The sequence below is a fragment of the Dipodomys spectabilis genome, unplaced genomic scaffold, assembly GCF_019054845.1.
Source record: "Dipodomys spectabilis isolate Male_0828 unplaced genomic scaffold, ASM1905484v1 ptg000106l, whole genome shotgun sequence".
NCBI classification, from domain to species: Eukaryota; Metazoa; Chordata; class Mammalia; order Rodentia; family Heteromyidae; genus Dipodomys; species Dipodomys spectabilis.
The window spans coordinates 1,072,481-1,089,824 of NW_024870783.1; the positions used below are offsets into that span (position 1 = coordinate 1,072,481).

At 37.8% G+C, this 17,344-nt stretch overlaps 1 pseudogene and 1 gene segment (V, D, J or C); both read left to right on the top strand.

The window, feature by feature from the left end:
* LOC122114103 overlaps positions 1 to 17,344 on the top strand; it is a 353,243-nt gene that overhangs the window by 278,548 nt on the left and 57,351 nt on the right.
* Positions 14,602 to 15,110, top strand: LOC122114146 (annotated as a pseudogene).

Below are 17,344 nucleotides of genomic sequence, written 5' to 3' on the forward strand. Positions count from 1 at the left end.
CAAAGGCCAAATCGGTCTATTGGAGCAGCAAAACAAACTTCCTTCTTCATGTGCTCCTTCTTCAAAGGTGATGATCTGCCTCACAATAGGACCAGAATATTTGGATACACAAATTAGAGACTAGTTAATTTGATTGGACTGCAGACATTTAAATATTTTATATTAATATAAGATCATAAGAACTATGTATATGTGCATATATATATTTATATACTTAATTATCCTGAAATATACCAAGGGGATTCAACCCAACATATTTCTGTATGAGTGCAGTGCATCTTGAATGAATTCAACTTTCCATTATACTTCAGAGAGGATTTTTAAAAAGTCCTTTGATTAATTTGCTTTATAAATATAGTATGTGACAATGACAGGATACTATTGCACTTAAAATTGAATATATATTCACACTTTCTACCCTTATCTTTTCATTTATAAAGACCATTTGGACACTACTTGTAGGAGAAAATTTGTTCTCCTTGTCAATTCTTTACCCTAAGTCTTCCATAGAAAGTTCCTTTGGAAACAGATTTTTTAACACTTGTGCCTAATATCCCTGAACAGATCATCTAGTAAATATGGATATCTGATGCCTCTTCATCTACTTAACTCTCTGCTCTTTGTGGTCAAGTCCACTGAGGATCTCTGAGGCTGAAGGGTACCGTGCCTTTCCCTAGACTAGCTGAGGAGATTCATGGAAGTCAAGACACGGTATTTATTTGTTTTCTAGAAATGATCCTAGACTTAAACCTGAGTATCATTGGGTCCCAGATGCTGTTTTATGGGTGTGAGAGCATGTGTACCCTATACTCCCTGGAGAAGAATACTTTCACAGTGGGATCTTTCTTCCCACTACTGCAGCCATAATGTAATTTTATTGGTTATCACCAAACACAGAACACATCTGATGTCACTTTTCTCAGAAGAGCAGGACTTACCAACCCCTTGGCTGTTCTCACACTGTTGCACCCACCTGGCTATTTGCATACTGTTCCCTAAGGAGGACCTTCCTTTCTAAGTCTGAGATAAAGGTTCAGCTCTGAACTTGTCTTGAACTGTCTAGACTCCTCATTTCACTCCTAAAAATGAAGGTCTTCTCTCTGCTGGGGCTGTTAATGCTCTGGATCTCTGGTAAGGGCAAAAGGAAGCAAGAAATGATAGTGGGTGGGAAGATGGGCTCTAAGAATCCAGTTGTGCCCCATCCATGTTTTATTCATGCAGATCTTGTTATCCATGATGGGGCAAGTGAGGTATTGGTCTTAGAGAGTGAGAAACATTCCAGAAAGAGCTAGAACCTGCGCTTGGGTGAAGATTCTGCTAGGAAGGAAAATTGTCAGTGACTCCTAGAGACTTATTTATGCTTTATAATATCTGTTCTTTTTACATTTTGAATCAAAGCAAAAACTATGAATAAAAGGCAATATATATCAGAATATAATGAATAAATGCATGTATCTTTATGTACATCAATATTCATTTCTGACTTATTCTAATTTCAGGATCCAGTGGAGATGTTGTGCTGACCCAGTCTCCAAGTTCCCTGCCTGTCACCCTGGGAGAGCCAGTCTCCATCTCCTGCAGGTCTAGTCAGAGCCTTTTGCACAGCAATGGAAGGACCTACCTGGATTGGTACCTGCAGAAGCCAGGCCAGTCTCCACGAGTCCTAATCTATGAGGTTTCCAACAGATATTCTGGGGTCCCAGATAGATTGAGTGGCAGTGGGGCAATCACAGATTTCACATTGAAAATCAGCAGGGTGCAGGCTGAGGATGTTGGAGTTTATTACTGCTTGCAACGTACACATGTGCCTCCCACAGTGATACAGCCCTTACTGAAAACTTCCCTTCTGACTAGGCATTGAGCTGTGCTCACACATTGCTGGTCTGGGGAGCAGCAGAGCAGATGGTCTAACTCTGCCCAGAGAGGAAGATACCGTAATCAATGTGGGAGTGACTATGAATGGAGATAAAGAATGTGTGATAATGTGACAACATACAATCTACAAAGAACAGGAGAACAATAATGAAAACACAAAAAAACAGGAGATATCAGATAAATCGTGAAATATTTACTCAAAAAATATAGGTCTCTTAAGTAGTATTATAGCTAACCAGTAATAGAAGAATCAGCTGTCTTCTGTGATTTCACTCCCTTTATAATGAAACAAACTTCCATCAAAAGCTGGGCACCAGTGGCTCACACTTGTAATCCTAGATATTCAGGAGGGTGAGATCTAAGGATCGTGATTCAAAACCAGCACAGGCAGAAAGTCTATGAGACTCTTATCTTCAATAAACAACTAGAAAATCAGAAGAGGCACTGTGGTTCAAGCAGTAGAACGCTTGCCTTGAGCTGAAGAGCTCAGGGACAGTGCCCAAGCCCAGAGTTCATGCCCCAATACCCACAAACAAACAAACAAACTTCCATGAAGCCCACACCCACACCACATGCTATGCTTTCTCTTCAGAAGAAGGAAACCCATTTGTACCTTCTGTAGCTTCAGCTCTGAGTGTTCCCCAAAACCTACCTGACTGACAAGCCCTAATCAGGGTTCAGGCACTGTTTCTTGCCTGAATCAATGTGAGACTGGTATATGTACTGGAGCATGCACAATGGTCTCAGGCCTTCTGTGTCCAGGGGCTCTGGCTCTTGTGAAGACAGTGGAGTATGGTGAAGCCCTGAAGAGTGTTCATATGTCCCAGAAGTCTAAGATTGAGCCCTTGTTCAATGTGCACAGCATTCACAGCCCTCCCTGGTCAGCCTCTGTAATTTTATTTAAAGAAGCATGGCATGAGTGCGTCACTAATATTTAAGTGAATCCTGCATCCTTTTCTATTAACATTTCTCATTTCCTTGTAATGAGCCTGTCAGAGGCCTGGAATTATGACACTGCACAGCCCAAGACTTGGTGGATTCTCCAATGGTACAAACTACTTCATCACAAGGCTCTCAAATTCATCTAGAAAAAAAAATGGTGGAGATGCACTGAATTCACTGAAGTAACATGCATTGGAGAAATCAAGCCTGGAATGCATGCTAACATGATTATCTTTAGCACTCTTTGTGCACACAGATCCATTTTAACCATAAAAAGCATTCTAAGGCCAAGCTATGTGAGCCTATGCAATCACTATTTAATCCTATAACTGAAGCCACTAAAGAGATAGAGGAAAGTATATTCATAGTATTCAAAGTATTTCATAGTATATTTTCACAGGGATTTTGTCATTCATTAAATGTTTTAGGTTTCTATTATTTTCTTTCTTTTTCTAGCTTAATTTTATTTTCAAGGTTATGTACAGAAGGATTAGTTATATATAAAAGGTAATGAGTACATTTCTAGTGGAACATTGTTATTCCTCCCTCACTTTTTCCCACTTTCCCTTCCCCCAAATCTCTCCTCCCAATTTGGGAAGATCATTTCCAACATATCTTCTTGTGTATCACTGTTGGATTGCTTCACACTTTGTTCTTTGTCCCACGATTTTGTTGTTCTCCTTTCCTTCCCCAATTCAGATAATGTAGGTACAAGACACAGTACCAAAATAAATACAGTGACAACAGGGGAAAAACCAAAGGAAAACAAAAATGAAAGAAAAAAGAAATAGCTTCACACAAGAAATTAAAAACAAAAACAACAAAGAAAAACATCCTGTTTCCATATGTTGGAGTTCATTTGGCTTGGTATCATCTTATATGGTATCTTTTTTTTCTATGTCTCCATACATCTTTTTTTATTTGTATCTAACATATATCTATGCATCTATTATCTATCTATCTATCTATCATCTATCAAGTCTTAATTTTATACTATCTCTGTATAATAATGTAATTGTGTTCATGATAACTAAACAAACAAGTCTATGAAAAATATCAACTGATAAGTCAGGGAATCACTTAAAATAATTAGTTGTACATCTCTGGAACCATCTTTTTCACAAAGATTGACTTTTATAATAGGCTAGCATGAAAAGCATTTTGTGAACAACATGGAAATCACAATTCTAAAATCACAGGATATAAAGTCATTTGGTTCCCTGGCTTCAAGTTATGACCATTTTCTGCTAGCACAGCTGCACTACTCTTGTCAGGTAGACCTTAGTGAAACCTGGGCACATTAAGGACAACAGGTATGTACTAAGAGATGAAAATCTGTCAGCCCTGCAGCTGTTTGCCACCTTACTATCCCCTGCTGATTTGCACGTGCCCAGAACACAACACAGTGCATAGAACTTCATAATAGGCTGCTCACACCCTGTGCAGCAGTCAGTACCAGTCTGTATCAGTGAGCACACAGCATGGACAGGAGGGCACCTGCTCAGCTCCTGGTGCTCCTGCTGCTCTGGGTCCCAGGTAAAGGAAGACAATGCCTAGATTTCCTCAACCCATGGTAAACAAGGCTTCTTCAAGGAAATCTTCCAATAAATGAATTATTATTGATTTTGTTTTTTTCAGTATCAGGTATCAGATGTGACATCCAGATGACCCAATACCATCTCTGTCTACATCTCTAGGAAAAAAGTCACTATCACTTGGAGGGCCAGTCAAGGAATTGGCACTTAATTAAAACAGTTGTAAGCAAGCACCAGGGAAACCTCCTGACCTCCTGATACTTAGAGAAAACAGGTGGCCATCTGAGGTCCCATCAAGGATCACTGGTAGTAGATGTGGCTGGAGTTCACTCTCAACATCAGTAGCTTGTAGCCTGAATGTTTCAACTTATTACTGTCAACAACATGACTTTACTTCCCACAGTTAAACAAGTGATCACATAAAACTCCCAAAGGAGCAGAAGTGTGTCTGGCTGCCCAGATGTTTCTGTTGGTGCATCCCTCAACTGACAGTAGTACAGAATCTCAGGAGTGAGATTCTGAAGGTCATCTGAAAGGTTTCATAGAAAGGATCAGCAACAATCCTTTCCAACTTCTTTCTTTTCCTGCTCAGCCCCAGAAGAACAGACCTGACAATACAATTGTCATCTTATCAAAGATAAGCCGATACTTACATGGAGTTCATAATGTGACATCCTGTTGGATTCATAAAGTACAAAGAAGCTCTTACAATTATACCAAAAAGAGTTTATAATGAAAAGCTGTGGTTTTATGTGTAACCCTGTTCTGATCCTGTGATAGACACAGGGAAAATAGAGGAGACTTGCTACCAAGCTCTTCCACTTTCATGATTAGTTAATTTCTGGCAAGGGTGATAACAAAATACAACAAAGAAAAATCCTTATTTTACAATTCATTGTGAAGCAGATGATCACTATATGCAAAAGTCTAGAGATGGATCCTTGCTACATAGTATTTAGAAAAATTAACAAATTGTTATGAAAACCCAAGCATAGGATCTAAAATATTAAATTCTTACCAGATAACTCAGCTGTATTTCTCTATGACTTTGTATTAGCAATATTTCCTTAGATAAGAATAATGCCGAGACATGAAGGGAAATGAGGGATAAATTAGATTTGGTAAAATAATTAACTTTAAAGCTCTAATAGACACTTTTAAGAAAGTAGAAAGACAATGGAAAAGGAGACAGGTTATGCAACTCATCTGACACTAGATTAGAGCATTTGTAGTTTCCCCCAACGGTCATTGGAAGAGATCCAAACTAGAAGGATGATCCAAAATTTCTAGGTGAGCAGTCTTCTTGTAGAAACCTTAAAGACAACCCCCACCAGCCCTTCTGGTTGAGACCTGACAGGGATTATAGAGGACATGAAGAGATCACCAGCTCTACGTGGTTCAGTTATGCACAGAACAAATCTTCACTCTGAGTTGTGGCCTGGTGAGTAAGATGGCTTCAAGAGAGATTAGCATGCAGAAAGGACAAGCCCACCACTCAGCCTCTTAACCCAATGATGTTTCATAGAAGATCTTCTATTTCCTCTCAGAAAAAAAAGAAGGGAACTTACCCCCACTTATAAATAAATGCAAATTGGCAAGAACTAGAAAGATCAAAAGATTGCTGAGTGTAAACAAGGAAAAATTTCTTAGTATTTTAGAGATACTTTCTTACAGATTCACATTCACTTAACATTCTTTGTGCTCCTTATTACCACTAATACTTATCCACATATTATTTCCTTGTGGAAACAAGGATCACTTGTCTAGAAAAGGCACACAGTATTAGTGTACAAGTTTCTGGTGGATGGTATCCCACTCCACAGATTTTGTTCAACATAGGAGTTGCCTGGATTTCCATTCTCCCCCATGAATAAGACTTTCATCTCTAGTGTGATGAACATTCCACTAAAAGCCAGATGGGGAACAGGTCTCTCTGTATTTGGAACCTCATTAATACAGTATAGAACTTGTCCCTTTGCTCAAATATCTGTCTAGCCAAAGTCTAGAGCATATGCAAGTTAGCTAAATATACTTTTATTTATGAATGCATCCTGTTATTTATCCAAACCACATATTTCTTTCTAACTTATTATTTTTTTAACATTTTTTATTTTATTTTTTTAAATTTTATTGTAAAGGTCATATACAGAGAGGTTATAGTAACATGAGTCAGATAATTAGTACATTTCCTTTTGAAGAGTGTCTCTCCCTTCCTTATTATCATAGCTTTTTCCCTTCTAATTTCCTTCACGCCAAAGTTTTATAGTTCATTTCCGACATGGTGTCTAGCAGGTTTCAGAGCTAAATTGCTTTACTTTTTGTTCTGCCATTTTTGTGCTTCATCTTTATCTCCCTAAATAAGATAAACATATATATGTGTGTGTGTGTGTGTGTGTGTGTGTGTGTGTGTGTGTGTGTGTGTGACATATTGTATAGAAATAAAAAGTTACAGAAGGAAATAAACCAAAAGAAAGAAAAAAATGCAAACAGTTTAATTAAAAAGCTATATTTCCATTACCTGGAGTTCATTTTGACAAGGATCATTCTATATGATCATATGCACATAGCTTTTGAGCCTTTGTGATCCTCTCCTAAGATACCCTCCTTTGTTCTCACTGTGTGGATGTTTAGATGACTGTTTAATTATTTCCAGGTGCATTCATCTGTCTTTTACTATCCATTGGGTTTCATGGTAGATTTATAGGCACATTCTAGCTATTAAAATGAGGGAAAATATAAAGCTTATGTTTCTTTCGCTCTCGAATACTTTTCTTAGAATTATATTTCCTGGTGTTTCCATTTTCTTGTGAGTGGGGCAATATTCTTTCTGATGGAAGCATAGAATTCAAATGCATATATAAATACTACGTTTTCTTGATCCATTCATCCACTGAGGGGCATCAGAATTTATTTATATGGTTCTGCTGGTGGCTTTAGTGTAACCTGGGTTTTGGTCATTTGAATAGATGTCCAGAAGTGGGGTTGCTTGCTATTTTACTTCAAGGCTGGTTTATATGTGCCAATTTTAATTTTGCATATCCAGTTATTTCAAAAACAGTACAAAGAAGCACTGGTTTTTACCAACCAAAGAAGTGGATACAGTGTTCACTGCAGGAAACTCCATCCACACCATCTAGTGATAAGGAAAGATAAATCCAGGTCATGGAAATTCGCAAACATACTGGGCCTGTGTGTCTTTTTGGCCCAGGTACTCACTCTATGTCTCTGGGTGAAGTCTTCCACACAAATTAGCCCTTCTATATTTCCTGGCACCTCAACCTCTAGTTAATTTCCAGCTTTGAGGATCTTCGTCCACTTGCTCCTAGTCCTTGAGATCGTATCTTTTCTATGTGATCATTCCATAGATATCACAATCTTTCCATAGTTTCACATTTCCTGTGCCCAGTGGTGCTCCAGCTTGATGGACACAAACAACTCACTTTGAGTAGCATCTGGGCTGACACCTGATAATATACATGAGTCCAATCCCAAGACTAAGAACATCAGGCAAAGGAGCCAGAATGGCTGAATACAAAGTGTTCTCTGTAAGTTCTTCCTCCTTAGATTGCCTCTGGTCTTTCTCAATGACATTTGGAAGCCTGCTTCCCACCTGGGCAAAATGGACACTCCTCTTGGGTCCTTACTCTTTTCCTTGTCCAGCATGTGGTCACCAGTATTATGTGGTAATACAGGAGAATGACAGTTTAGGTCAAAGTCACTGGAGGACATTTTACTGTCCATGGTGTCTGTTAGTTCTATAGATAATGTATGAATATTGAAATGGCTCTTTTCTTCTTCAGTGTACTGGTTCTGTTACTTGTTTTCAGATCCTAGGAGCCATCCTTGAACATTTTAGCTTCAAGGCCAACACTCTAGCAATTGATCCACAGCTCCACTTCTGCTGGTTTTGCTAGTTTATTAGAGTTGACTTTGAATGTCCATCCTCAGATCAAGGCTTCCTAGCAAGTAGCTAGGATTACAGGTGTGAGCCACTGGCACCTGGCTGAAATGGCCTGTTTTGGTCAGAGTAGAATTTTGGCAAGATTTTCTAATTTCTGTAGAATTAAAGTTCATATATTATGACAGAAAGCAGCCAATAAGAAGGATACAATAAGAAGGAACAATTGTAACAATGAGATGTGCAGGACACTATGTTGAAAATGAACTTTACAACTTTGGGTGGGGAGGGAGTACTTGGGGAGGTGAAGAGAAAAGGTAAAATATAAAGGGAAAAACAAAGGGGCAGTAACAATGCTCAATAGGAAATGTACTCATTACTTTACTCATGTAACTGTAACCCTCTGTACATTATCTTTACAATAAAAATATATATTAAAGTAATAATGATAGTCTCTTAAAAGTTTAATCACTTATTTTCACAAAAAGCCAGCCTGAGCAGGAAAGTCCATGAGAATCTTATCTCCAATTAACCACTAGAAAACTGAAGTGGTGCTATGGCTCAAGCAGCAGAGCCCTGGCCTTGAGCTGAAGAGAGCAGGGACAGCATCCAAGCCCAGAGTTAAGCCCCAAGACTGACAAAAGAAAAAAGAAAAAAAGAAAACAAGTGTCAATACATTTTCAAATACAAATATCTTCAAAGAATACTTTGAATCCATTATATTTTCCAGTAGTATGTTCCAATAAGTGAGGACTTATGAAATTTCATATTGATACACATTTTCTAAGAATTCGAATTTGCTATTAAGTAGTAGGCCTGATAGTATTTTTTTTTGAGATTTAAAAGATTTTTTTTCTTTCTGTAAAAAGTAGTATTAGCATAGAGGAACTATACAAAGGGCTTTCATTGGGATATCTACAAGATGATTATAATATACATTGATCAAAAATTCAAAATATATACTATTCTTTATTATTCTTTATTCACATGCATTTATATGACATATATGCCTATCTACCATATATGTCACATTCCATATAGGACACCTATGTCACATATATGTCATATATATGTCATATGTGTTACATACATTACATGTGTCATATATGCCACGTATTTGTCATATGCATGTTACATGTGATATAGAGTTCACATGTGTCAAATATGTCACGTGTGTTGTATGTGGCACATGTTTCATATTTGTCAGGTATCTATATGCACATTATTGACAAATGTTTATATGCTAACATACTAACATGTTAACATGTCTTATATGCTCTAATGGCATATGTATATATTCTGTGTATATGTTTCATGTATATAAAATGTTCTGTATATACTACTTCATAATATTCTCTATACACAGAGACTATATAATATCGCGTTGTAATATATAATATAATGTATTCTTCTATTGAATTTATTATTTATTGTCATTTCCTTTTACTTTTCACTCTACCTGATGGACCTCCAACATTTATCCATTTATTTACTTTTTAAATTTAATTTAATTTTGTTGTAAAAGTGATGTATAGAGGGGTTACATTTACATATGTAAGGTAATGGGTATATTTCTTGTTTACCCCCTCCCTCAATTTCTACCACTTTCCTTCCCACCTGACTACACTTCCCCACAAGATGTAAAGTTCATTTACAACTTAGTGTTTGTGGGTATTGCTGTGGCAAAGGGTCATCACTTGTCCTTTTTTCACCATTTTAATTCCCTTTTCCTTACCAAAATCACTTGGAGTTTTAATTTAATATTTCTTCTAAATTATTTCTGAGCACTGAATTATTTTCAAAGTAGCACTCACTTTCATTACTGTGTTGATTTCATTTATGTGTGTATAAAATGTTTACATTTCTTTTACAACTCCCTATTTACTGACTCCTTTCACTAGAATGAAACAGATTTAAACATTTATAGAATGATAACAGTTTCAAGTTTGTTAACTTGAGTAACATAAGTTAAAATCCACAGATCTTAAAAATTATACTAAAAATAACAGTAAATGTTTTGTGGAGATATAAACTAATTACTCTAATTTGCTCTGCTCATCATGAATTTTTGTCTTTTACAGAGATCATTGCCAGTAATTTTGACATATAAAGCCAAATTATTTTTATACAATTATCACTTTTTAGCTTGTTAAAATTTCATATTTTGCTAAATTTCCCTGAAGAGATTTTATGGTTAGCTTTCTTTCAGAACACTAACTAGAGTCAGACTTGTTTGCTGGTGTAGCTTTTCAATTAAGAATGGCTTTAAAAGAACGACATTTTATTAATATTTATTTTTAAGAGTTGAGGATTAACATATGGCTTTTCATTTACTTGAATGGTCCTCGATTACTTAGGCCATGCACCCAAAAATGCTTTTAGAGGTCATTTTGGAGATAGGTTTGTGACCATTTTTTCTTAGACTGGCCTTCAATCAGGATCCTTCAGATCTCAACCTCCTATGCAGCCAGGGCTACAAGCCTGATTGCTGTCTCCCAGCATCAATCTATAGCTCCCATTGCTTTAGCACTTGTGTTCAGGTGTGTGAATGTTGTTCCGAAGTGAACTGAAGGAGGCACTATTTTCCAGAAGATGGTTATTTTACCCTCAAATGAAGTAGGGAGAAATGGAGCATTATCATATTGTTTCCCTGTTGAAATGATTAGTCATGCAAGGTTCTTACACCTGTAGGCAGTTATCATTATTAAGTGAAGCCCAGGAAAATCTGAGCCACAAGCTAATTGCAAACAGAACTCTGTGCATCCTGGCTTGGACCCAATAGTACTATGCAAATCATGAGATGATGTGAAAGAAAAGTGCAAGTGTGGTAAATCTTGGAACGGGAGAGAAAAATGGAGTTTTCCCAAGAATTGTCATTGTGAGACTGTGAATGGTCAGGATTGGCATAGTAAGTGCAAGATTCTCACTAATATTCACCAACATTTTCAGTAGTTAAATACATTAAACATTAACTAAACTCTTCTAACTGATACACCTTGTGAAACATGATATGGTTGGTACCAGAATAGTTGATTACAAAAATAAGGGAAGCATTACTTCTTGTGTTACCTCATGCAAAATATTTAATTCATTGGACAGGATGAGAACAGAGTGCAGGGTTTATGGCTTTGTCTTAGCCCCTTGTTTGAGTTTTAAAGTCATGTTTAAGTTCCTCTTCTTCAGTACATATCAGTTTTAGACATCAGAACAGACTTCTGATATCTCAGTACAAGCACCACTGCAGAGCCTTGAGTCACTACGTGCTCAGGAGTCACCTTTGTCACTGCTACTCATGTCAGCCAGACTATCCTGTCCCAGTTCAAGTCCTCCCTATGCCGGCCACTGACAAGTCTTAAGGTTCCACTCCTCTCCCTGGTGGTCAAAGATGAAACAACAGCAGGTCTCAAGTTGTACAGCTGTTCATTTATTCCTATCATCAACACAAAGGAATTATTTACGGTTATACACTGATTATTATGAACAATTGCCAGCAGTGAAGTTATGAGCATATCTAAGAAAATCAATGATCTCACAGAATTTTCATTTTAATGAGACTGGCAGAAATCAAATGAACAAATCCTGTTTCTATGGCTGCTCCTAACTTACTCCTTCGGGATTCTCATCTCCTTTCTCAATGTTGTTGTGGCTTTTGAACTTAAGGTCTGGATGCTGTGTCTGAGGTTTTCTCGCCAAAGATAGCGCTGAACTACTTGATCCAGTTTCACTGCTGGCTTTTGTTGGTTCATTGGAGGTAAGAGTCTCATAGAGGTTTGTGTGTGAGCTGGCATTGACCTGTGATCCTCAGAGCTCAGTTTCCTGAGTAGCTAGAATTACAGGTCTGAGTCACTGGTCCCCAGTGTATTCTCCCACTTTCAGCAATGTCCTTAATCAGGGCACATGGTATTGGCCTTCTGGTTCCATTTAGTGTCTTCTAATTTATCATAATGAAAAGGGAAATAGACAAGAAGTTGAACAATTACATTTCATGGAAATTAAACTCAACTGTGTGCACACTAGTGGCCAGTTATCCAAAATAAGTCAGAGGTCTTCTAATCCATCATGTATTCACAGCTTGAAGCAGTACACACTGGTCATTGAGGATGATTACTGTCTGATGAAATCTATATAAACCAACACAGATCTATTTTTAGCAGAGTGTGTATTTTTACTATATTCATCATATGTTTCAATAAAAAAGTAGCCTGTCCATTTATTTTAAGGGAAGCATTTGAGGGTAAAAAAGAGAAAGAAACGTTTGTCTCTTATATCCCCAAGATTGTCAATAACCCCTTTTAGTGCTATGACTAACCTTTTCCTTCTCTGATTAAGTGGCAGCATTGGTCCTTAATTGTAGAGTGGACACTTGCTTCTCTAAAACACTGATTTTGCCTTCTTAATTCTCAGGTATTTGGTGTGCTGTTCAGTTTTGAGGATGTTGATTGCCATCACATTCCATAGATTAGGTTCAGCCACATTAACTGGACTTTCAGAGAAAAAAATGCTTTAGGAGGCAATGCCATGTGGTTATCTATCCTCACGGGGCATATTACCTGTGCTTCCCTCATAGAGAGAACACTGTGTAACAAATATTGTTGGATTTCAGTCTTTATTCACATCCAGGCCCAAGCATTTCTCTCTCTCTCTCTCTCTCTCTCTCTCTCTCTCTCTCTCTCTCTCTCTCTCTCTCTCTCTCTCTCTCTCTCTAAAATTCCAAGGGATTTCTAGGCTTTCATGTCATGAGCAGAAGAGGATGAGCAATCATATATTTTTTATTGTATCAGAGCCACATTTAGGAGACATATTTCTTTTTCTAGTTCTCACCCATTTCATACATTGTCACAGTTCTCAGCCAAGTGTAAGTAAAAGTTTTCCAAATGGCCATCCAGTTTCTGCTCTTGTTTGGACATAGTAATGAATAAACTCCATGTGGGGACCCTCCTCACTTCACTCTAGCTTCACTGCCTGTGGTCTTAGTCCTCACTGCCTGGAGATGTCCTCTGCATACTGTGTGGCTCCAGTTCCTCATCCTCAATCTTGGTCATGTTGCATTTCACCCCATTTTTTGCCTGTGTGTGTCTCATTGTGTTTCATTGAAAACACCATCACTTAGACACTAGAGAATGTGGAGAGGGATATAGGGATATTCAGATGTATGGAATGGACTAGACTAAAGTAAGTGTGAGCCCATGGTTTAGAGCACAACATAGTTTCTGAGGGGCCACAGTTTCAGATAATGAAGATAGGAGATATACTGCAGTGAAAAGCTTAGAAAATGACTGGTGTTGAAAAGACTAATTGTTACAAAGCAAGAAATAGAACCAAGTTCTTTCCTTCATATGAGGTTGAAAATTAAAAAAAAAATCTTATGAGAAATGAATTGGAGGGAGGTTTTGGGAAAGAACATTCACAAGAGAAGAAAAGCCAATATTCATCAGGAGTGCACAGGGCAGCAATGCAAACACCATGGGCTGGTCTCTATATTGCAGATCATGATTTTTGGTTGCACTTGCTTTGTTTTAACATGGTATTAAAAAAATTTAAATCCATCCTGCTACCTAGGCAGCTATCTAGATTTTCCTTCCTTGTATCATTGCTTCCTTGCTTTAATCGATCTTAATTTTTTAAATTTTTTTTCTATTTCCTTAACTCCATACATTCCTACCTATCTACTTCTACCTAGCCAACTACCTACCTACCTATGATCAGTGTTATGACTTATCAACTTCTGGGTAATGCTGGTTATGATTAACTACACTTTGGTGTAGGGCAGAAAAACAAAAAACTCAGAAATCCAGTGCCAACACAGCAGCTTCTATAATTATTTTCATTCTCATTTTTTTTCTGAGTGACTGACAAGAAAAAGCTATTGCAAATATCCTAATATAGATTATGTTGAAATCAAAACATACTTTTTAATTTTTTTGGTTGGTCATGGGGCCTGAAATCTGGACCTGGGCGATGTCCCTCAGCTCTTTAGCTCAAGCTCAAGGCTTCTGTGGTGCTGAGGATTCGAACCCAGGGCCTCATGCATGTAAGGCAAGCACTCTACCACTGAGCTACCTTCCCATCTCATAAAAATAAACTTTTAAAAAAACAGTAAGAGTGTCGTTCTGTCTTTGGAAAAACATTTTTCAAGGACAAATTTGTGATGTGCAGGTCTCATTGGGACACATGATAACTTTAGTTCTGGGCTTTGACCTTGATTTCCACCACCCTGCATCTGTGCTGGCTCTGTTGCTTTGCCTAGCAGTTGAGGATTTGCATGAGCCCAGAGCACAGCCCACTAGGCCTGAGAACTTCTTTAAAGCTGCTCAAATTCTGTGTATCAGTCAGTCCCAGTCAACCCATACCATGGACATGAGGGCCCCTGCCCAGCACCTGGGGCTCCTGCTGCTCTGGCTCCCAGGTAAGGAAGGACAGCACTTCTTCCACCCTGTGGGAGAAGCCTAGGTATAGAAGCCTGGGTCTTCATGGAAGGTCTCACAGTATAATTAATTGGGTGGATATTTGTCTTTTGTTTCCAATATCAGGTACCAGTTGTGACATTCTGATGACCCAGTCTCCATCCTCTCTGTCTGCATCAGTAGGAGACAGAGTCTCTATCACCTGCAAGGCCAGTCAGGGTTTTAGCAATAATTTAGAATGGTATCAGCAGAAACCAGGGTTTACTGGGCAAACAGATTGGAATCCGGGGTGCCATCCCGGTTTAGTGGGAGCCAATCTGGGACAGAGTTCACTCTCACAATCAGCAGCCTTCAGCCTGAAGACTTTGCAACTTATTACTGTCAACAGAGTAATAGTTACCCTCCCACAGTGGTACAAGCCATAACATAAACCTCCAAGGGAAGCAGGAGTGACAGGCTGGGCTGCCCCAGCTGCTTCTCCTTGTGGTTTCACCTGCTGACAATGCTTTGCAGCTACAGCCAGGCTCTGAAGTTCAGTTGGGGGAACATTATATATACATGAAACATATACTCAGAATATATACATATGTCATTAATGTATTTAGGACAATATACCCATATATATTAGCATATAAACGTCCAAATAATGCACACTCCAATACACAAGAAACATATGTGACATATATAACACCCGTGACATATTTGACACGTGTGACTATAGTGTATGTAACATGCATATGGCAAATATGTGGCATATGTGAAGCATATAATGTAGGTAACCCATGTGACATATATGTAACCTGGGTGTCCTATATGGAATATGTGACATATGTGGTATATACGCATATATGTCATATAAATGTATGTGAATAAAGAATAATATATATTTTGTATTTTGATCAATGTATATTATAATCAACTTATAAATATCCCAATGAAAGCACTTGGTACAGTTACTCTAAGCCAATACTATTTTTTAAAGGAAGAAAAATAAAAAAAAATCTTATGAGAAATGTCTTGGAGGGAGAATTTGGGACAGAACATTCACAAGAGAAGAAAAGCAACCATTGATCAGGAGTGCACAAATACTTCTCCTGCTGTCCTTTTTCCTGAGACTTCAGCCACCCCACCCCACCTGCTCCCCTCTCGCCACTCTCTCTAGCAACACTATTACTCAAGTTGGTAGTGGGCATCTGGGAACACATTTTGTCTCTTCAACTCTTAGCATGATTAGAATGAGAGGAAGAAGAAATAAGTTAAAATTGAACATCTGTGGTTCATTAAATATATCCCATGTGATCTCACTGAAGCCCATTTAACTAACTCATCTTCTGAATAAGGATATTAATTTTTCATGCCATCATGTCCATGCAATTGGAAATCAGCAAACACACAGATGAGTAACATGAACCAGACTCTGACTCTCTATTCAAAACAAACCTGGATTCCATTGTAACAGAGCATCTTAGACCATTTTTAATATCTCTGTTAATGAAGAGAATCAATCTTCATTTTAAGTGGTTTGTTCACAGGCAAAGGGAGAGAAATTATGTTTGATCAATTATATCCCTCAGATTCAAAATGATACTTCCTTCAAATGTAACTTACTTTCCTTCTTTAATCTATAACTTATGGCCTTGGTCATAGATGAAAGAATGGATATATATATATTTGCTCTTCCAATGCTTCTGTTATGCACTTCAGAGCTCTTACTAAAAACAGCTATTATTGTTTGTAGGCAGTTTGCTTTTAAAGATGTTTAAATTAATCCCATTGCAGGACAGCTGATTGCCTGTTTGAGAAGACATTCCCTGGGCAGTGATTGTCTCCTGCATTTGTCCAAGTTGATCTTACCTGTCTTGACCTCATGGAGAGACAGATCCTAGTGGTAGATAGAAGCCTGTGCATGGCAAGGAGTATACACAGTGCTACAATTTGTTAACAACAAGGAAAATCCTTCTCCTAATTACAGAAGTAGGATACAGGAGGACAGAGGAGAGAGGTAGGAAAAAATCATATCTTGCTATAACAAATGAACCCCTGCATTAAGTTTTGTTTGAGCTCCTCCTTGAATTACCTTTTCTTTCTCCATTCTTCTATAAACTGAAATCTCTGCCTACTGCCAGTGAAATATTGTCAAATGATGAGTAAGTTCTAATGGAACAATATGTTATTTTGCATCCTACTGTGTAAGAAAAAATCATGATATAATCATGTTCTTATCATTCTTAGTGACTGCACAGCAGCCATGTTTCTGAATGTCTCTCAAACTAGATTCATGCAATTTTCCTCCAGGTTATACTCAGTAGTGCACGTATGTGAGCAAAGACCAGAAGTGCCACTGTGTTCTTTTTATGGTGACTCTTAACAGACCCATGGTTTGAATCATCATTACTGGTGATCTTCATTTCAATTCTAGACTAGGTGATGGCTGCCAGATTTCTCTGCTATATAACAATTCTTTCCCTTTTGCAATTTATGAAAATGTGTGGAGAAGTTTTTGATCATTTTAGAATATCACATTTCTTATGAAAATATCATGGTGAATCCAAGGATTAACAATTGATTTAATGGTGTATATTAGTGTTATATGGTATTCAAAATCCCATGAAATTGGCCAGTGGGCATACCAGAAATTTTTTTGTGTTTGGCACAAAATGGTCCAAAATTATCTTACACTTTCCTAGTTT